The sequence below is a fragment of the Triturus cristatus genome, chromosome 2_1 (assembly GCF_964204655.1).
Source record: "Triturus cristatus chromosome 2_1, aTriCri1.1, whole genome shotgun sequence".
Lineage (NCBI taxonomy): Eukaryota > Metazoa > Chordata > Amphibia > Caudata > Salamandridae > Triturus > Triturus cristatus.
Window position 1 is genome coordinate 685,267,369 of NC_140581.1, and position 23,305 is coordinate 685,290,673.

Genomic DNA, 23,305 nt, shown 5'->3' on the forward strand with positions numbered 1-23,305 from the left:
TTTTGCGTATGCACCATTTATAACATGCAATATTTACTACATACAAACACATATATCTGGTAAAAGCCAAATTCAATAATTGAAAATCGTGGAAAATAGCGCCTAAATATACTTCCAGCTGAAAACAGGTGTTAAAAATTCTAAAAAGTGTAGGGAATAAAGGAAAAGCTGAAAAATGCCTCCGGAAAACAATAGAAAACGAAAATCCACAAAAACACAGTACATGCACTGTCTGAGGTAAAAAAAAATGTAAATCACACACAGTGGTACAGAGGGCCAAACAATTCCCCATGGGCACCCACACAGCTAATGCCATCCAAGCAAAGTTGTATGCCACAGCGATATGTTTTTTATCATCCAAAGGGTTAATTGACTGCACTCATTTCCCTCTGGAGGTTCAACATAGATGGGAACAAGTGTACATCAATGGTAAAATGCAGCATACCATCAATGTGTAAATGGTGTGTGATGCAGATCTGCATTGAAATACAATGCTAGGTGTCCTGGGTCATATGACAATGCCATGATCCTGCGGCAACATCGGTCATACTATGTACTCGAAGTACTTAACTGCTAGTTAAGTAGACGAAAAAGAAAACCTTTAGCTCTTACTTTCCCTCTCCGACTACACGCCAAACACCCAGATCAATTTTTCAGCCTGCATGACCGAAGTCGCCAGATGGATGAAAAACAACTGCTTCAAGCTCAACACAAATAAAACAGAAGTAGTAATATTCGGGAAATAGACCTTTCTCTGGGACTCCACCTGGTGGCCTACCGAACACGGACCCACATCCCTCCTGGCAACCCACACAAAGATCCTTGGAATAGAAAATTGGCAATCAACTCACCATGACCGACCAAGTGAACACAATTTCCATCTCCTACACACTCAAGATGCTCAAGAAGATCTACACATGGCTCCTAATCGACACTCGCAGAACCGTCCCCTAAGTCCTCATTACCAACAAGATGGAATACAGCAACACACTATATGCTTGGATCAACGCTCAATCAGCCAGAAGAAACCAGATCATACAATACTGAGCCACCGTACTCACATCCCTGACCCCGTTCCCACCTCAGAGAGTTCCACTGGCCCCCAATCCACAAATGATCACTATTCAAACTCCTCAAGCATACATACAAAGCCTTACACAAAATTGGTCCCACATACCTCAACAACTGCATAAACTTCCACAAATCTACCAGACATCTCCACTCAGCTAGAATCCAACTCACACCCCTCCCCCCACATATATGCAGATTCGGCAGTCGGGCCTTTTCGTACCTTGCTCCTAATGCCTGAAACGAACACCTGATGCACATTAGAGCCACCTCCTTAGTCCTTGAATTTCACAAAAAAATGAAAACCTGGCTCTTCACCTAGTCAGGAACGTGCTTTGTCAAATACAGCTTGCTTCAGCACCAGGATACCCTTCCGGTGAGTTGTGCACCATACAAATACATATAACATCATCCTGATTGCAATGCATCATGGTTGTTGTAGTCCAATCTCAATAGGTCAGTAGAACTGTTACAGTGTTGATATGGCAGCATATATATGGATCAATGTGAAAATGTGTAACAAATAACATTGATGAAGATTCTCAGCAACATCAACTTCTTAACAGCTGCTTGTACTTCCACTGCAACATGTTGACTGTAGTAGTGGTACACCTATAAGCACTTACCCAATCACACTACTCACAAACATGTGTCCTTCACATGTAGGTGATGCCAGATATCTCCTTGTGCTTTGGCTGATGACATTAGTTTGAGATCCCAGTAATGCCCAAGATGAAGCATTTCGCCAAGCACACAGGCAGACCAGAATTGTAATAGTTCCTTTGTTCTCGTAAAGGGGAGGCTTAGTTGACTGCATGTACGCTAGGTGCACTACAGTACGCACCTGGTATGGTGCCACATCCCAGTGGTATTTGTGATGCTCCAAACCCTGCCACCAGGCAACACTCACCAATGCCTCAGGACATCAAAGATGGGCGAAGACAGCCCAGATGAAGATGAGGTTCAACAACAAAGAGAAGATATGCATTTTCTGATAGTATATTTATGCATTATGCTTTCACATGTTGATGACTGCCGTGCCCCTCAGACTAAAGTGACAGGAAGGCCAGGTGAATTAGGTAGGCCTTCTGGAACATTGGAAAATATTGTTTCAATGTGAACCAGACAAGGTACCCGTACAGCTAAGCTACGCTTGCGTTGCTGCTAGCGACTTAACATTTTAATAATATTCCTGTTTTGTATTTTCTTTTCTTTTTACTTATTTCTCCCTGGTTTTAATTGGGTTCATGCCAGGTACTCCCCCCCCCTCTCACCGCATATAATTGTGCATATTCACCGCCGTTTTGGTGGGTCCGGGTCTCGGGGGTTGTCCGGGTTGGGCGCCATCTTGGCTTGGGCACTGTATCCTCCGGCAGGCGCCATTTTGAGCGTGACTACGCTCGCTTTGCCTCGCGGGACGCCTACTTAAAGTTGCTTTCTCCCGCGCAGCGGGATCGCGCAGTGGGACGCCGCCGCTTAGCCGGAGTCGTGCCAGAGTCCTGCCCGTCTGCGTCCGTCAGCATCTCGGAGGCGGCGGAGAGGCGGTAGGCTCTGGCGGTATTTTGTTCCTGGGCAAGATGATCTGTTATTCTGGCAGGGAACTTCTTACATTGCAAAAACGTTCCTGTACATGCCGATCCGTGTTCCCGGGACGCTATAGGGGTAAACGGCTTTGCCCGGGGTGTGGTTGGGTGCCTAATTATGCCCCTGTTTCTTCACAAGGGAGAGAGGAGGAGCGAGCGAGACATCTTTTCTTATTGCTCAATACGAGATCGGTGGGCAAGCATGCTCTGGAGATCTTCGATCTCCTTGTGAAAGAAAAGCCACTCTGCCTGCTGCTGACCGAAACTTGGTTGGGGGAGCTGTCTAATCCGGACATCATGGCAGCGATTCCCCCGGATTATAACATCTTCTGGCATAGAGTCAAAGGCAGGGGTGGGGGGGTAGCGGTGGTAGTAAACAAAGCTGTTTCCTGCTCTGTTCTTCCTCTTAACGCCATTGCAGGATCTGAATCTCTTGCTTTTACCATCAGACTGTCCCCGCAGCTAGCCCTGAAAGGGCTGTTGGTGTATAGATCCCCTGGCCCAGTTGGATCCTTTTTCGACGATCTCCAGGCCGCCACTGCTGAGCTGGTCTTGAGTGCGCAGCACTCTTTTCTGGCAGGAGACTTTAACTTTCATATGGATGTCGTCGGTGATTCGGATGCCAAGAAACTGCAGGATATCACGGCTTCTCTGGGCCTTGCCCCTTTTCTCACAGGTCCCACTCATGATAAAGGACACACCTTGGACCAGGTCTTCTCTTCAATTCCTCTTTCTGATATCGAGCTCCTTCCGGTGCTTTGGACTGACCATAGGCTGGCTAGATTCTCGATATTAGCCAGCAAGAAACCCCCTTGTAATGGGCCGAGACAGCATGGTACGGCGCGGAGGGCTCTGCATAGAGTTACACCTGAGATGTTAAGTCAGGCGGCCGAGGACCATCCATGCCCTATATCTGGCAATTTGGAGCAGGACGTTGAGTCCCTACAGGGGTGGTTGACGGAGAGGTTGGATGATCTTGCCCCTGTTATGGCCCCGAGAAATAAGATCAAGAGGGTTTCGGCCCCCTGGTTCACTGAGGCACTGCTGGCCACTCGTCGCCAATGCAAGGTGGCAGAAAGGGCGTGGCGCCTCCATTATGATCTGGAGGCCAGAGCGGCCTATAGGTCAAGGGTTAAAGCCTACCACTGTGATATTCTCCGTGAAAAAAAGGTTTTCTTGGCCAGGAGGATTGAGGCTGCCTCAAACTCATGCAAGGAGATCTTTGCAGTAGTTAGGGAGTTTATGGCCCCCAGATCCAACCTGCCCCAAGGGGTTCCATCTAAGTTGTGGGTCTGTAACCTCGCCAGTTTTTTCACGGGTAAGATTAAGTCCATTCAGGACTCTTTCGCAGTGGGCTCAGCCGCGGTGCATGCGAGCGTGGCGATGGGACCAGTGTGGCGACCTTCACAGGCTGTGGTCCTCGCCGAGTTTCCACCTATTTCCACCGATGCTTCCTTGGCGCTTCTGGCCAATCTTAAGTCGGGTTCGCCATTAGATCCTTGCCTGGCCAAATTTTTGGCTAAGATGGCGACTGTGGTCAACCCTGTGGTCAACCCACTTTTGAATTTGTCTCTGAGGGAGGGGCAGGTTTCACCGCCCTGGAAAAGGGCTATGGTGATCCCCCTCCTCAAGAAGCCTGGGCTGGATTCGGAGGTATTGGCCAATTATAGGCCGATTTCCCTCCTCCCAGCGCTCGCCAAGATTACGGAGAAGCATGTGCACGGTGTTCTTTCCAGCTTCCTTGAGTCCAGTGATCTGCTACACCCTTCACAGTCCGGTTTCCGTCCTAATTTAAGTACGGAGACGGCACTGTTGGAGGTGTCTGAGATCATTAGGGAGACGCTGGACTCTGGAGGGCGTGCTATGCTTGTCATGCTCGATCTCTCGGCGGCCTTTGACACCGTCCCCCACGAGACGCTTCTCGCCAGACTTTATGACATCGGTCTGAGGGGGACGGTGTTGGATTGGTTTTCATCTTTCCTGGAGGGCCGCCGACAAACGGTCTGGGCCTCTCCGAGCTCCGCTGAGATGCCGCCATTGGGAGTCGGTGTTCCACAGGGATCTGTGTTGAGCCCGACTCTCTTTAACATCTTTATGACACCTCTGGCGGCACTGGTGGAGTCTTCTGGGGCCCAGATCGTTTCTTACGCCGATGACACGCAGTTGCTTTTCACGTGTGGGAAGGATCAGGCTTTTGATGGGGAGAACATCCGGGGCTGCTTGGAGTCGGTCTTTAGCTGGTTCCAGTCGAATGGCCTTAAGGCCAATTCAGACAAATCGGAGGTGTTGTTTTTTGGCTGCTCCCTCGACCCTGACTGGCGGGCCTGGTGGCCGACGGATATGTGTCCCCCTGTCCTGGCGTCGCTTCTGGCAAAGAATTTGGGTGTAAGGATGGATAATAGCCTGACACTGGTGCCACATGTTCGTGGTCTAACGGGCACTTGCTTTGGGCTACTCAAGATGCTCCGGAAGTTTTTGCCTCTGCTCTCGGAGGAGCATAGAAAGATCACTGTACAGGCCTTGGTTGGTTCCAGATTGGACTACGCTAATGTCCTGTACAGTGGTCTCCCGGACTATCTTGTTCAGCGGCTGCAGGTTGTGCAGAACGCTGCAGCTCGCGCTATTTTTGGCCTCCATAGGCGAGTTGGAGCCTCTGGTTTGTTGCAGTCGCTTCATTGGCTGCCCATCCGGAAGCGGATCATGTTCAAAGTTCTGACGCTGGCGCATAAAGCGCTTTTTGGCGTGGGCGCGAAATACCTCCAACGCAGGCTGCCAGATCCTTGCGTTCTGAATCTCTGTTCTTGGCTGTGGTTCCTCGATTTAGGAAGGCACACTCTGGTGGGCGCTCCTTTAGTCTGAGGGCCCCTCAGTTGTGGAACACCCTCCCTTTGGCCCTACGGTCCTCTACCAATCTGCTTCACTTTAGGAAGAGCCTGAAGACTTGGCTTTTTAACCTTTAGTATCTTTGTTATTTCCGTTTTAGTTGCTCGCTGTATGGTGTTATGTTTTTATCCGGAGCTGCCTTGATAAAGCGCCGGGACACTCCTTTGGAGTAGCCGTGCGCTATAAAAATAAATGCATAACATAACATAACATAACCTCACTCATTACAATCAATAGGTCATGATGAAGGATCGCCCATACCGTGTTACAAGACGACATTGTGTCTGTGTGTCGTTCGGCTCGTCATCATTGTTATTGAATGCGATGTAAACTCTATAGCTGTGAAGGGGGTTCCAAGAGTTGGAACGTCATTGAATGTTTTTTAAATGTTAGTCAGCATGTTTGTTGGCCATTGCTCACTATGCACACATTCATTAAAGTTGACGTCACATTTCCTATGAAGGCGCATGTGCACCACCACACCACCATCTCTCCTCCCATGTCTTATGTTGGGTTGCTCCGACCTGTTGGCTTCCAGTGATGACATCCACTCCAGACATCATAAGGATAATTTTAATTGGTTCTTTTCATGGCTTGAGGTAGAGCTGCAGTGAAGAACCGCCACCAATTGCCATACTTTTGTGGTTGTGCTTAGCCACTAGCTGATGTACCCAGAGTTTTAATTTTTGGAACCTTTTTGAAGTTCTAAAATTCTTAAGGATATGTTGATATAGCATGGATTGTGTCCCTTAATTCTTTCCACAGGCGTGTTTTTGTTTTCAGTGGGGTCTTTGCTTGAGAAGGCCCATGAGAAGGTTGTGGTGCCTTCCCACCTTCTTCACCAGGACCTCCTCTCTAGGATCTGTATACCTATACTTTCAAAACAGGATACATAATGAAGGATTTTGGCAGGTTTCTGCCCGTGATGATGCCAAAGGACTGCGTTGTACCAAGTTTAATTTACTTTAGCCACATAAAATGATAGCTTTCACAATCTCAAACAGGAAGGAGATGTTTGTGTGCTTTTGGGTTTCCCAAGGTCCTTCTGTTTGCTGCTCTGGCTGTTTCTGCTCTCTGGGGATCTGGGGACTCCAGGGACTTTCCATGCCAGAAAACAGGAACTTCATGGCCCTTAGTACATGCACTGTTTAGCGGGTGGTGTATTTACTCCACCAGTAAATGGCATAAATTCGGTATTTAACACATTGAGTTTTTGATGGTAGAATTTTTTTCACACACAGGAAATACTGATTCCGTGGGATGGGAAAAATAATTATAATCAATGTTATTTAGCAAATATGTTATTTAACAATCACCATGGACTTGTTTACCAAATATGCAAGTGTGGGCTAAAGGGCCTGTTACAACGGCCCATGCATTATGATTAGGGCTCCCGGTTTTATGGTATTTATTTTTTTAACATTTCCGTCTGAATTTATTCATATTTTGGCTATCTTATTAGCATTTGTCCATATTTATTTTGTGGTTTGCGAGTATGTGAAGTACAACATGGTCCATTTTACATTTATTTGACTGATAAACATGCATTCATACTTTGATGTATGTCATGTTTTAGCAAATTGTGCAACCAAATATAGTAAAACACTACAACCACAGGTAAATATTAGCAATTTACTCCAAATATATTTCAACATATGCCTGTATTTAAAGATATCTTCACCATTTTTTTTTAACTCCCCATGCTGTATATCTGCTCATCTGATGTCTTGGAATTCACAACTGACAGAATGGAAAGTAACTCATTAGAAAAACAATTTTCAGTATTTTTCCGCTATTACAAATAAATACAGACAGGAAACCCATTGCTTTCTGCCTGTATATATCCGAAAAATCTGTAAAAATGGAAAACTGGAAGCCTTAGTTATAATTATTGCACCTGATAGATCCCGGGCACCTAGGTGGTGAGTCTATATCAGGTGCATTTATGATCGGACAAGGGCCACTCATAATAAGGTCCATACATCTTTACATGGTTCAATTACATTTGCACTCGGTCAAAGTCACTTTCACATATGTTGATGTAAAAACTCAGTAAGGGGATATTCATATTCTAGGTTATTTATTTTTGCCCAACTTTGATTTCTTTTTCTCTGCTACCCTCTTCTGGACACACATAGTAATGATCAGTTAGTATGATATGTACAGTAACATATAACAAAATAAGCATTAACTGTCAACCCTGGAAAGGATGAAAACATACATAATAAAATGTGAACAATAGTGGGAGGCATGGGGGCAAATAGAGTTTCAAGCAAAAAATAAATTTCAACAGCTGATTGTTAAAGCTTCCTACTCCATTTTAACATTTATGACTATCAGTGAAAATTGTGCGCTGTGAAAGAAATGGTTACGAATAGTCCTGTTCTGCATCGAAGGCATCTTCATTTAAATGATAAATTATCCACCCTTCTCCCAAGCTTTTGTCTTGGTCCTACAGCATCCAAGTCTTTTTTCAAAGTGTGTGTAAGTCTCTTTCTCGTATACTCATCAAACAGAACTAACTCTGTGAGGCTTCTAGGGTATAGATGTACCAGGACTCTTAAAGGGCAGTGTGCTATTTTATTCTTTGAGACCAAGCCTATCACGCGGATCATTCCCCCTTTATTAGATATGTTAGGCAGTAGGCTCTCTTCTTGGGCTCTGCAATATAGTGTAGGGAACGTCAATCCTGATTCAATTTCATAGTGCAGAGTAACATTTTAGGAATAGTTCACCTGAATAGTCTTTTTGGAGGCGATTCCCTGCATTACATTATGCTGAACTGGTCACCCTCTCAACTATATATTGTGAATATCAGCGTTCAGCAACTATTCTGACATTAATGACTTTCAATGAAAATCCTACAATGCAGAATCAAGTTATCACAGGAATGCAGTGATGCGCTGAGAATAGTGTCTAAAAATAAGCTTGATCCTTGCAAATGCTATAATCCTCCATACCGATTGTGCCACCGCACCAGTAAATAGAAAGGTAGATCAGAAATGAGCGGAACCTGCCAACAGCACCATGGACCTAATTTATGAGAGGGTTGTGTCACGTTTGCACCACACAACGTGGTGCATGTGTGACGCAAACAACCAAGTCAGATTTTTGAAGCCACGCAAAGTCACTTTGCGTGGTTCTGAGTAGCTTAAAAAATCTTGTAAACCTGGGGATGCGCCAAAAATGTTCACCTTCCCACAGGAGGCGTAACAAGGAGAAATATCTCCATTTCTCCTCTTTTCTTCCTTTTTCTATGAGCACAGATAGAAAGAGGGATATGCCTCCTAGGATCTTTTTGGGGCAAGAAGGTGCTCCTTTCTGCATAAAAACAATCCTGCATGCAATACGGGCACACTTGCACCATGGTGCAAGGCTGTCTGCAGAGGCCAGAGCTGTTGGACCCCATCCAGCCACTACAACCCGAAGGCTGAGAAACTGCCCCGTTTGAGCCTGACAAGGGCAACAAAGAGAAACACGTTTCAGAAGTGTAGGTTTTCCAAAATCCGTTATACGAGGTTGATCATGAAAGAGCTTGGTGGGTCAAGGCACTTGTAAAGCAGCAAGCAGCTGAGCTGTCCCAAGTTTAGAACTCAGAACCATCAGCCACGGAGGAGTATTGAGGGAGTTTTCTACTTGACAAGAAAAGAGATAGAAACAAGCAAGCATGCCACACCCCCCAGGTTATGCCGGGTCATCAGTCAAATATAGCCTCAAACTGCGAGATGTAAAATGGTATTTCAGAAAACCTTAAGTATGACGCTGTCTATTTAAAAGTATTTACCTACATTATTTGCCAGTTTTAAGGACGATTTACTTTTCTCAATCAGAGTGAAACACTGCTACCCTGTCTATTTACTGAGTAACCGTATTCAGTTAGTCACTGCTTAAGCACGTTGTTTTTGCCAAAGATGGTCCCATATTTTATAATTTGTCCATGTTTGTGAAAAGAGAAAATACATTAAATACTGTTTTTCTTGTTTCCATGTTTTACCATAAAGAAGTAACATATAAAAGTATTTATATAAAATGTATTTGAAATATGCACGAACTGCATGTGTTTATGATATGTAAGCATTTAACCTGTTCTTCTATATGGATCCATGGTTAGTCGAAAGTGAGTCTTAATGTCAAATGTAAAAGCCCCTTAAACAACAAGCATTTGCAATGCAATAGGTCTCGCATTTATACGAGTTTGAGCTATTGGCATTGTAAATGACAGTGCCTTTTATTTATGTTTTAAAAAAAAAAAACTTAAATAAAAAGCATTGTCATTTACAATGCCAATAGCTCAAACTCGTATAAATGCGAGACCTATTGCATTGCAAATGCTTGTTGTTAAAGGGAATTCAGAGACATGGTAAGATCTTATTTTCCGGAGAAACTTGCCAATCCAGTCCCTGCCCCAAGAGGCAGACACCAAATGTTGCCACCCACACTGAGCCTCATAATAACCGTAGAGCCCTGGAATGTGCCAGCCCCTTCAGGAACAAACAATGCCCTGGCTTCATTAGAATACAGCTGACATTTGCAACGGCACACACACTTCCCAAGCGGACGGCAGCAGGGAAAAGCACCCCAAAACTGAAACAAAAATGCCAGCAACACGGGCCTTAAAAAAGACAAAAACCACAGAAAAGTAAAAACTTTCACTCATGTTTTAACTTTAATTATACACTTGTGGGCATTTAATTTGAAGGTCTACAAAAAATGCACATGATTTGCAGGATAAAACAGCAGCTATACTGCAATCTCAGTTGCCAAAGTTACTTCTTAATTAAACAACTAAAAAGCAAAAAATGAATGCATGTGAAAGCCACAAACTATTTGTAAATGTATAAAGTATCGTATAGTGAATGGTGTTTTACATGAATTTTTGTAAAATTATTTTCTTTTAATAATGGCCCGTTTTAGAAATGAAGGAGAAACGCTTAAAATTAAAATCGGCATTTGAAATAATTGTATTTCAGCATTTCATTGACAAACTCAACCAACTCTTCACCCCTCCCCCAGTCCCCTCGCAGCACACTGTAGTTAGCCTGCCTGCAACTTGCAATGCTGGCTTCAATGTAGCATGGAGGCAAGGTGCGGTTTAAAAACATGATACGTCCAGGGCGAAACGGCCGATGTTTATGCGCACAATAAATCACAGCGAACAACAAACAACAAGCGCTCACTGAAGTTGACGAGGAGGGAGTGGGAGGGGGGAGTGGGGGCGGGCACAGTGGTGCGGGACATCAAAGGGGCCGCGAAAGTGAAAGCAAACAAGTGCTTTCAGGCCTCCAAATGGTGCGCGCGCCCGGACGGCGCACATGCACTGTATTTGGAGGCCTGAAAAGCCACTGTTTGCACTTCCAAAACTCGCTTACTATAAGTCTCGCCAGCGCAGCGCTAAAGCGCTGTCTCAGGCGAGACCTAATAAACCAGCAGCAGTTAGCTCATCATTTAGCTGAGCTTCCTCTATATGTAGATTCTTGTCCCAAAGCACTATATTGCCGCCTTTGTCAGATGGTTTAGTTACACAATCAGTTCTTGTGCTCAGTGTACGGGAAGTTCTCATTTGGTACCAAGTCAGATTCCACTGAGTTTTTCGCTTCTTATACACTTGTCTCCTTAGATGTTTCAATTGATTCATTATCACCTCGGGGAACACATCAATGGCATCGTAGGGTGGTGTTGGAACCGAGCATGACGGGTTTGAACTCAGTCTCACCGCTTAGGATGTCTTTAAGCCCAGTTCTTTCAGAGTTTCGATCATCTCTTCCCCTCATTTCCTTCTGTGTTGGATCATCATTTCTATCCAGGTCATATGCATCTCAGAGCATCGCGCACCTGCAGCCAAGGAATGTTGTATTTGTTCCTGGGACGGGGCAGTCCTCTCCCTTTGCCTACATGTTGTGATGTGTCTTACATTAACTATGCGTGTAATTTCTGTATTGTACATGAACATTCTTACCTGGGTTGGAGCGCGCGTGTTCTGTGCGTTCTGTGCCCTCGTGTTTAGAATGTAAGGTACACAGCACTCCACGATTGTCAGTTGCAGCTGGGTGGCGGAGGTAGCTGGATGCAAGGTTGTGTTACCAGTAAACTTCTCTGTCTTATGAAGAGTTTCCTGTGCTTCTTTGATGAACCCATCTCAACAATTTTGGCGACGAGGATGGGAGGAGTGCTTACCATCAAATTAAATTGCATCCTGATTCGAAGTGTCTGACAGCCTTTATCACTACAGAAGGTATCTTCCAATTTACTCGTATGCCATTTGGCTTGGCTTCCGCTGCGAGTGTGTTTCAGAGGATGATGTCAAATTTGTTAAAAGGTCTACCGGTGGTAGTGTATTTTCAAGATGACATTCTGATTTCTGGTAAAACTATGTTGGAACATAATGTGTCGCTTAAGCAAGTTTTGTGGAAACTTGAACATCAGGGTCTCACGGTCAATAAGGATAAATGTCATTTCCTTACTGATTCTGTTGACTACTTATGGTATTCGATTTCTAGTGGTGGGATTGCTCCCCAAAAAAATTTGTTGGATGCCATTAGGGATGCCCCTCCTCCAAGAGACAAGGATCAACTTAGATCTTTTCTTGGTCTTGTTGAGTATTATTCAAAGTTTGTTCGTGGATTTGCGGACATGTCAGAACCACTTAGGGAACTTTTGCGTAAAGGGAGTAAGTTTGTGTGGGGGAGCGTTCAATCGGAGGCATTTTCCAAGATTAAAATTGAAATTTGTAATGCAGGAATTTTAGCGCCGTTTAACACTTCGTGTAAATCGGTGCTAACGGCGGATGCAAGTCTCACTGGAATTGGTGTGGTGTTGTTCCAGGTTCAGAAAGGGGTTGAGAAGACCATCGCATTTGCATCAAGAACCCTCACCCAGTCTGAAAGAAATTACTCATTGATAGAGCGAGAGGCTCTGGCTGCAGCCTGGGGTGTGGAATACTTCAGGGTATATTTGTGGGGGTCACGATTTGTCCTGAGGACTGATCACAAGCCGCTTATGAAAATTTTGTCGGCAGGTGGTGCAGGGAAGGGATCAGCACGCTTGGCTAGGTTTGCGGCAAGACTACAAGAATATTTATATGACATTGAATTTATCCAAGGTTGGAAAAATTCACAAGCTGATTGCTTATCACGCATGTCACTTGATTGGGAAACGGTGGACAAAGAGATTGTTAAAAGACTTGAGAATGAGGAGGCTGTTGCTTTTGTGTTTGTTGTGTGTGAGTGCAATTTGGGCACTTTTTCCAAGGCACAATGGTCTGAAGCTATGGTTGAAGATCTTGTATTACAAGAAGTCATGACTCTCATTAAGAAAGGTTCATCATGTGAGAGTATGGTTCCAACTTCCATTAGGCCTTATTGGAAATTGATAGATGAACTTTCTTTGAGTGGCAAGCATGTGATTATGAGAGGGGAGAGGTTTGTTCCTCCGAAAGTCATTAGATCACACATTTTTAAAATTGCCCATGAGGGTCATCTAGGCCAAGGTATGACAATCGGACGCATAAAACAAGAGTTTTGGTGGCCTGCTATGGATGACCAGATCAGAGAATGGGTGGTTGGTTGTACTATATGCAAGGAGAGCGAGAAAAGACTTAAGGTTGGGTCACAAAGTTCTATGGGTCGTATTGCAGATCCTGGTCTACCATGGCACACTATTTGTCTTGACTTTATTGGGCCGCTTTCAGAATTATCAGGGGACATGAGGTTTGCAGTGGTTGTTGTAGACGTACATTCGCGTTGGATACATCTTGAGTTTTTGAAGGATGTTACAACAAAGTCCACGATTATGGTGTTAGAAAATCTATTTTTGCGTGAAGGCATTCCTCAAGTTCTTCTTACAGACAATGGGACCCAACTCACTTCGGGTGAGATGCGGTGTTTTTTGGAAAGGTGTGGAGTAAAACATTCATGTACCTCGCTGTACAATCCAATGGGAAATGGGATTGTGGAAAGGGTGAATCGACTTATCAAGGGTACCTTACAACTGGCCTTGGTTAATGGTTGTCTCCGGCACGTCTTGTCCAAGACACACTGTGGGCTTATTGCACAACTTCTCATAGTGTTACTCTGAAGTCCCCAATTACTCTGAAGTCCCCATTTTTGATTATGAGAGGTCGTCATCCTGGTTCTCGCCTTGTTCCATCTTGGTTGAAAGGTTGGGTGTCGTCTGGTGGTGAACGTGATTTTCAAGTTTTCTCCTCCAAAATCTCAGTGGGTGACTGGGTGAACTTGAAATCTGGAAGGATTAGGGGCGGTCCTACCAAGTTTAAGGGACCTTGTCGAGTCATCAGTGTTGGGAAATATTTTGTTGTGATTGAGGGTGGAGAGCGTTGGAATTTGCGCAGGGTGGCGTTATACCAGAAAGGAGGTTCTGTTCAGAATGGGTCTCATGATAATGAGAGTTGTTCTGGTGCAATGTTCTTGCCTGACAGGGTAGGCGAAGATGGTTTGTCTTCCAACTCTGCTGAAATGGTTTCTCATCTCAATGTTCAGTGTCCCTCTTTTCAGGGATTTGGGGGTGAGGGACAAAATGGTGGGCCCAATTCCGATTTGGAGTTTGGGGTTAGGACTCGTAGACCACATAGTTATCTTAAAGATTATGTTAGGTCTTGAATGCTGGATTTTGTTTTTTTTGTTTGTTTTAATGGTTTAGGGTAGGTGGGTGGTTGATATGTGGTTTCTTCCCTGTGTTTGAGCATGATTAATTTCTTTTTGTCTTATTGCTATTGTTAAGGGGAGAGGATGTGTTGTGATGTGTCTTACATTAACTATGCGTGTAATTTCTGTATTGTGCATGAACATTCTTACCTGGGTTGGAGCGCGCGTGTTCTGTGCGTTCTGTGCCCTCGTGTTTAGAATGTAAGGTACACAGCACTCCACGATTGTCAGTTGCAGCTGGGTCGCGGAGGTAGCTGGATGCCAGGTTGTGTTACCAGTAAACTTCTCTGTCTTATGAAGAGTTTCCTGTGCTTCTTTGATGAACCCATCTCAACACTACACATAACTCTCCAATAGGAGTGTGTTCTCAGACATTGAAAAGCTTATCCGAACTTTGTCTGATTCACTCAAACAAGCATGGGTAAAGGCATGTTTGCCCGAAACGCTAATGCCTGATATTAAATGTTGAATAATGACCCCGGCAGTGCCTGTGTCCCTTTGGAGTGTGCAGCTTTGAGCCATGAGTCCACCCTCACGGATGAGAGCACCTGTTTGGCAAGAGTTCGGCAGGAAATCTGGTGGATTGGTTGATGGATATATATGTATATATATATATTATCTACTGGCGGTCGCCAGTAGATAGTTATAGTTAGGACCCTCTTACCATAGGAAATCCGCAACATTCTATTTTGAATAACTTTGGCGCCGGTCGACGAATCCTCGCGAAATTTTCAAAATATGTGGGGCGTTGAGCTCCGCTCTTACCCTGAAAGTCTCGGGGGGATTCGTCAAGCGGGGGCTGAGATAAAAGGGGGGTCCCAAAACGCGTTTTTCCCATGCATTTTTCCATAGGACCTTTAGACAGAGCTACAGCCCGAACGGCTGAACAGAATTTAAAGAAATTTGGCAGAGAGGTAGTCCTCAGGTCAAGGAAGTGCCTTTTGTAGGTTTGGTGTAAATCTGTTCAGTAGATTCTGAGGAAATAGCCTTTAAATCAATATATATATCTGAGCCAGCTTACGGTGCGCTTACGGTGCGCTTACCGTACGCGTACGGTGACGTGCGCGAGCGCGATTCTGATTGGCTCTTAGATCTTAGTAAACATTCGAATCGGTCGAAACCAGGAAGCGGCGGCCGCCATTTTGTGTGTTTCACTCAGGAAAAAAAGGGTGATAACTTGAAAAGGGGGCAAGGAATAGAGTTACAGACCCCATAACATTTAAAAGGGGGTCAAAGAAGGACAGAAAAGTACAAAAAAAACATTTATTAATTTTAAAAAAAATCGCGGGGTACGCGTACGGTAAGCTCAACGTACGCGTACGGTAAAAAAAAAATAAAAAAAAAAATGAAATGCAGATTTAAGTGTTTAGATATTAGGGGGCTCTAAAAAGAGCCGTTGTGTTTATGAAGTGATTTTTTATTGGTACCTACAAGTAAGTACCGATGCAGAGTCTAAGGTTCAAGAGGAAGACTCTGTTCCCTTCATCATTGAAGTGCACACCATCTCCTCTATAAATGTCTTGCATGTCGTAACGCAAGTTGTTGTGGTAAATGGAACCCATACCATAGTCTCGGAGGAAAGCAGAAACAGATTTGTTGACGTGCTTTCTTGCTTTGTCAATCTGTGGACAGAAATAATTGGACCAGTTCCATTTTTGCCTTTGGCATATGTTAGAAAACACAAAGGCAGTTTTAGGGAAAAGTGAAAACAGTTGTGCAAAGGTCTCCTTCATAAGCATTTCCAGACCTACCCCAGTCAAAGTGCCTAGGTCATTGCCACCACAGTGCACTATTATGAGGTCAGGGTGTTGGATTTGCATGAAGGATTTCACCAATGGCATCAATTGGTGCCACTTTAACCCTCTCTGACCAATCCATTTAATGTCTACATTTGGCAAAGCAAGGTCTCTCACCATACCTGTTTTCTCTGCATACTTTTCACTCCAGAAGACATAGCTGTGCCCTACAATCCACACTGTGAACATCTTCAAAGGAGAACTGGATGCACTCAGGAGGTGTAATTCAGTAGAATGGTAAAAAGAAATGAAAGACAGTTTGGAAATGGAGGCATACATTTTTTTTTTTTTAAACTGATTGGCTGTTTCATACCATTCTAGAATAAAAACTAGGCTGTATGTGTAAATTTATAGAAGCATGTTTTGTATTGGTACAGAAAAATGTGTTACCAAAGAACAGTACTATGGATTTGCTGTTAGGTTTGAAAAGTCAAGCACTCCTGCTCTTTGTAAATGAAACATTGTTTGGTGAACTTCTGACCTAACTCTGCACAGCAGTGTTTCAAGAGCTGTTGCTATGGTAGCAGGCAGAAGTCAAGTTGGGGGAAGGGTACTAGGCAGAAGTCAAGTTGGGGGAAGGGTACTTTTGGAAAAGGGTTGGTTTTCAACCAATAGAAATGTGTGATTACATTTGAAAAAAAGGGGGAAGCACTGAGATTTGAAACTTACATGTATATGTGTGGAAAAAGAGAGGGAAAGTTTGCCATTATCTCGTTCTGCTGAGAGGAGAGAGGTGTACAGAACAGAGATCCTGGCTCTGATAATCTGCTGTTTGAGTGCCACATTTCTTTCACAACTAACTAATTTTAAAGGTGAGTTTAGAGTTTGAGAGGGGATGTATATGGTAAATTAAGAAATTAATAATAGAATTGGAATTCGTTTTGTTGAAGTTGTGTTTATCATTTTCTGTTTTGGGAGAAATTTAAATGTGAGGAACATGTAAAATAATATGGACTATGTTTTCACGATAAATTAAGGTGTACTGGTATAAATAAGGAATACTTTAAGGGTTTGAGGTTGCACTCAGTAATGCAAATACATTCAGCATCAGTAAGGCTGGTTGCCCTTGCTGGAGTGTAGTCAGTCACCCAGGCTACACATGTTGTTGGTCTCAGAAAGCTGTTTGGTATTGCTCTGGTGATTTTACATTTGCATTAGATGGAAAGGGGGAGGTATTTTTTTCTGCAGAAGCAGACTCTTAGCACACAGCCAGCTGCATATCCTGTGGAATCATGCATAGTATTCACAACCGAGTGGGGTTTGAGGTTTCAGTCAGTAATGCAAATACATTCAGCATCACTAAGGCTGGTTGCCCTTGCTGGAGTGTAGTCAGTCACCCAGGTTACACATGTTGCTGGTCTGAAAATGTTGTTTGGACATGTTGTTTTTTAAGAACCTGAAAAGTGGATTCATAATGTGTCAGACTGTAAAAGTACTTATCACTTGCCAAAAAAAAGAGTAGTAAGTGTGCTTTGAAATTGGCAAAGAAATTTCGTTTTTTGACTAATATGAAAACATGACTCTGTGTGCAAATAGGAATTACAGGCAGAGATTTATTGCGTATTGCTCTGGTGATTTTACATTTGCATTAGTAGGAAAGGGGGAGCTATTTTTTTATGCAGAAGCAGACTCTTAGCACACAGCCAGCTGCTTATGCTGTGGAATCATGCACAGTATTCACAACCGAGTGGGGTTTGAGGTTGCAGTCAGTAATGCAAATACATTCAGCATCACTAAGGCTGGTTGCTCTTGCTGGAGTGTACTCAGTCACCCAGGTTACACATGTTGCTGGTCTGAAAATGTTGTTTGGACATGTGCTTTTTTAAGAATCTGAAAAGTGGATTTAAAATGTGTCAGACTGTAAAAGTATTTATCACTTGCCTAAAAAAAGAGTAGTAAGTGTGGTTTCAAATTGGCAAAGAAATTACGTTTTCAGACTAATATGAAAACATGACTCTGTGTGCAAATAGGAATTATAGGCAGAGATTTATTGCGTATTGCTCTGGTGATTTTACATTTGCATTAGATGTAAAGGGGGAGCATTTTTTTTATGCAGAAGCAGACTCTTAGCACACACCCAGCTGCTTATCCTGTGGAATCATGCACAGTATTCACAACCGAGTGGGGTTTGAGGTTGCACTTAGTAATGCAAATACATTCAGCATCACTAAGGCTGGTTGCCCTTGCTGGAGTGTAGTCAGTCACCCAGGTTACACATGGTGCTGGTCTGAAAAAAGCAGTTTGGACATGTGCTTTTTTAAGAATCTGGAAAAGTGGATTTCAAATGTGTCAGACTGTAAAAGTATTTATCACTTGCCAAAAAAAAGAGTAGTAAGTGTGGTTTCAAATTGGTAAAGAAATTACGTTTTCAGACTAATATGAAAACATGACTCTGTGTGGAAAGAGGAATTACAGGCAGAGATTTATTGCGTTATGCTCTGGTGATTTAACATTTGCATTAGATGTTAAGGGGGAGCTATTTTTTTGTGCAGAAGCAGACTCTTAGCACACAGCCAGCTGCTTATCCTGTGGAATCATGCCAGTATTCACAACCGAGTGGGGTTTGAGGTTGCAGTCAGTAATGCAAATACATTCAGCATCACTAAGGCTGGTTGCCCTTGCTGGAGTGTACTCAGTCACCCAGGTTACACATGTTGCTGGTCTCAGAAAGCTGTTTGGTATTGCTCTGGTGATTTTACATTTGCATTAGATGGAAAGGGGGTGTTATTTCTTTATGCAGAAGCAGACTCTTAGCACACAACCAGCTGCTTATCCTATGGAATCATGCACAGTATTCACAACCGAGTGGGGTTTGAGGTTGCAGTCAGTAATGCAAATACATTCAGCTTCACTAAGGCTGGTTGCCCTTGCTGGAGTGTACTCAGTCACCCAGGTTACACATGTTGCTGGTCTGAAAATGTTGTTTGGACATGTGCTTTTTAAAAAATCTAAAAAGTTGATTCATAATGTGTCAGACTGTAAAAGTACTTATCATTTGCCAAAAAAAAGAGTAGTAAGTGTGCTTTCAAATTGGCAAAGAAATTTCGTTTTCTGCCTAATATCAAACCATAACTCTGTGTGCAAAGAGGAATTACAGGCAGAGATTTATTGCATATTGCTCTGGTGATTTTACATTTGCATTAGATGTAAAGGGGGAGCTATTTTTTTGTGCAGAAGCAGACTCTTAGCACACAGCCAGCTGCTTATCCTGTGGAATCATGCACAGTATTCACAACCGAGTGGGGTTTGAGATTGCAGTCAGTAATGCAAATACATTCAGCATCACTTAGGCTGGTTGCCCTTGCTGGAGTGTAGTCAGTTACCCAGGTTACACATGTTGCTGGTCTGAAAAAGCAGTTTGGACATGTGCTTTTTTAAGAATCTGAAAAGTGAATTTAAAATGTGTCAGACTGTAAAAGTACTTATCACTTGCCAAAAAAAAGAGTAGTAAGTGTGGTTTCAAATTGGCAAAGAAATTACGTTTTCAGACTAATATGAAAACATGACTCTGTGTGCAAAGAGGAATTACAGGCAGAGATTTATTGCGTATTGCTCTGGTGATTTTACATTTGCATTAGATGTAAAGGGGGGAGCTATTTTTTTGTGCAGAAGCAGACTCTTAGCACACAGCCAGCTGCTTATCCTGTGGAATCATGCACAGTATTCACAACCGAGTGGGGTTTGAGATTGCAGTCAGTAATGCAAATACATTCAGCATCACTAAGGCTGGTTGCCCTTGCTGGAGTGTAGTCAGTTACCCAGGTTACACATGTTGCTGGTCTGAAAAAGCAGTTTGGACATGTGCTTTTTTAAGAATCTGAAAAGTGGATTTAAAATGTGTCAGACTGTAAAAGTACTTATCACTTGCCAAAAAAAAGAGTAGTAAGTGTGGTTTCAAATTGGCAAAGAAATTACGTTTTCAGACTAATATGAAAACATGACTGTGTGCAAAGAGGAATTACAGGCAGAGATTTATTGCGTTATGGTCTGGTAATTTTACAGTTGCATTAGTAGGAAAGGGGGAGCTATTTTGTTATGCAGAAGCAGACTTTTAGCACACACCCAGCTGCTTATCCTGTGGAATTATGCACAGTATTCATAACTGAGTGGGGTTTGAGGTTGCACTTAATAATGCAAATAAAAAACATGTAAAATAATATGGACTATGTCTTCACCATAAATTAAGGTGTAGTGGTATAAATGAGGAATACTTTTAGGGTTTGAGGTTGCAGTCAGTAATGCAAATACATTGAGCATCAGTAAGGCTGGTTGCCCTTGCTGGAGTGTAGTCAGTCACCCAGGTTACACATGTTGCTGGTCTCAGAAATCTGTTTGGTATTGCTCTGGTGATTTTACATTTGCATTAGATGGAAAGGGGGAGCTATTTTTTTATGCAGAAGCAGACTCTTAGCATACACCCAGCTGCTTATCCTGTGGAATCATGCACAGTATTCACAACCGAGTGGGGTTTGAGGTTGCACTTAGTAATGCAAATACATTTAGCATCACTGAGGCTGGTTGCCCTTGCTGGAGTGTAGTCAGTCACCCAGGTTACACATGGTGCTGGTCTCAAAAAGCAGTTTAGACATGTGCTTTTATCAGAATCTGAAAAGTGGATTCAAAATGTGTCAGACTGTAAAAGTACTTATTACTTGCCAAAAAAGTATTAGAATGTGTGCTTTCCAATTGGCAAAGAAATTTCGTTTTTTGCCTAATTTCAAAGCATGACTCTGTGTGCACACAGGAATTGTTTTTAGATATTTAATTTGTGAATGTGTTATTGTGATTTTCACTTCTAGGAAAGGGGTACTTAGTATTTTAAGATTTGAAAAGATCATAAAAAATGTAGTAATATATTTAAATATAAAAAAGGAATTTTTTTTTAGTTTTTTTCAGGTATTGCTGAAGAGAAGTGAACAAAATTTAAGATGCCTACAAAATCCAGAGTAACGAAAAACCACAAAAAAAAACTATATTTGAACACAACTGGAGGACCTAAGTTAGTTGGAGATGCTCATGTTGGGAAAAAGAGAAAGTCTTCTGGTAAGCAGACAAAAGATTTTTTAAAGAACATCTTCAAAAAAAGGAAAAATGTACAAAATGTCTGTACTGGAAAGAATGTTTTCAATAGAAAAGAACAGGAAAAAATTGAGAATTTAGTTAATGCAAATATACCTTCTGCAATAACAAAGATTAACTTAAACAGAAAAACAGCGTTTAAAGAGATACGTAGAAAAATGTTTTAGAGAAGAGTTATGTCCAATTTGATAAAGGATGTGAAGAAATATAAGAAAAAGGCAAAATATTACAAGAGAAAAAAAGAAATTGAAGCCATTGCAGCAAAGGCATTAGAATTAAAAAGGAAACTATTCATTTTAATTTTGAATAGGATGCGTACATTAGATAAAATGGTTAATGTACTGAAATCACAAAGCAAAAGGAAAAGAGTAGTGAAAAGAACAAACTTTTGTAAAGTGTTTTTAGGAAAATGGATGCATAGTTCAAGTAGTGAACCTTTTTTTAATGAAGAGAGTTATTTTCAAAGTAATAGTTTGCTGCATGCAGTTGACACCAGAGGTCGTGCTTATGAAGTGAAAAATGGTTGCATAATGGAGAAGGAGATAATGGTTCCAAGAGATGAGGTACAAGTGATGGCGGATGAGGCTATGGGGAGACGTCCTAAAGCCCCAGTGTACACTTGGAATTGTAGTAGTATTTGCACTGTGCGTCAGGAATCTATTGATAAATTTCGTGAGTTTCTAAGAGAATATAGTAAAAAAAAGTGTAAAACAGAAGATTAAGGTGCTTCAAAGTCTAGATCCATGCAGAGTGAGAGAGAATACTGGTTTGCAGGGTCATTCTCTGGCTTGTCTATCTAGAAAAGTGTGTAATAGTGTTTTCCATCATTTTAGGATGCTGGCTGTTCATCATACTGAAATGAGAAAGTTTGTGAGACGGTTGTATTTTGCTAAAAGTCCAGCAATAAAGTTAGATGAATTGAATAGGGCTCTGTTCCGTGGATCGGTATCAGATGTAGAGAAGGTTGTTGATGAAATTCAGTTTTGTTACTTTGGTCCTGAACAAGACAGTGCAGAAAAGGACACAGTAAATGAGGAAGAAGTGGAAGAGAATGTAGAACCCTCTGTAAGTAAAACATTTAATGATCACATAACAAAATTTGCAATAATCTCTAATGAAAGACCAAATATAACTTGTATTTGTTGCCGCAGAACTCATTATAGAAAACAAACCAGGAATGTTGATCTCTACAGAAAGAGTGAAAATGAAGATAATTATAAGTGGAAGGATTTTGCCACATATATATTTCTTGAAAATTGTTTTGAATTGGGTGAAGATCAGCGTATTTGTAAATACGGTTACAACAAGTTAGAGGAAAATAGAATGCCAACCAGAGCTGTACATAATAATTTAGAATTGGATGCTATTCCTGCCGAACTTTCTGAATTTAATACATATGAGTCTATACTTATTCAATGTGTTCATCCGTTCCAGACCATAGTACGTATGGAGCCCAAAACTGGTAAAATTACCTCCTTCAGATTTACTGAGAGGTTTAAAAGGTAGAGTGGTGTATTTGCCCTTGGATTTGAAAAAAAATATGGAAACTATTGATGCAGATACTTTGGAAACTGAACCATTAGTTATTCTGGTTAATGGTGTACCTACAAAGAATAAGAAGATTTGGCAGGAGCTGGTAGATGTACGGAAAGTACAAAGAGCAAATTTGTATTTGAAAAGGAATAACAAATGGTATGAATCAATTTATATAGAAGAAGAAGAAGAAGAAGATTTACAAGAAGACACAGAAACACCAACTGGACAAATTGAAAAAGTGGACAAGTCAAAGGAAGAAGAAATTTATGAACATTTTAGCATACATCCTCTACATTCAAAAGAAGTTTTGGGAGACAATATTGATCTGTTTCAGATGAAGAAAGCAAAAGGAACTCCCGTGAGTGTATGGGAGGAGAGCTTGGAAGCTCGATGTTTTCCCAGCTGTTTCCTAAAGGAAAAGGAGGACGATACGATGAACGTCCAGAACAGATTCCAGCTTCTGAGTATCGGACTACAAGACTATATGCAGAAGATCCCAGATTTCGACAAAGTATTCCTTATTTGTTCCATCTTTTATTTGAAAGCGACTTGTCTGCACTATCTTATGCAGTAAATCACATTTTAAAAAGTGGAGTACATTTACCAAATGTGTCTGCTAAGGATTTTATGGAGAAAGTGCAGCACCGAGATGATCATTTGGAAACACAACTGATCAATCTGATGGCTTGTCAGCGTGGGA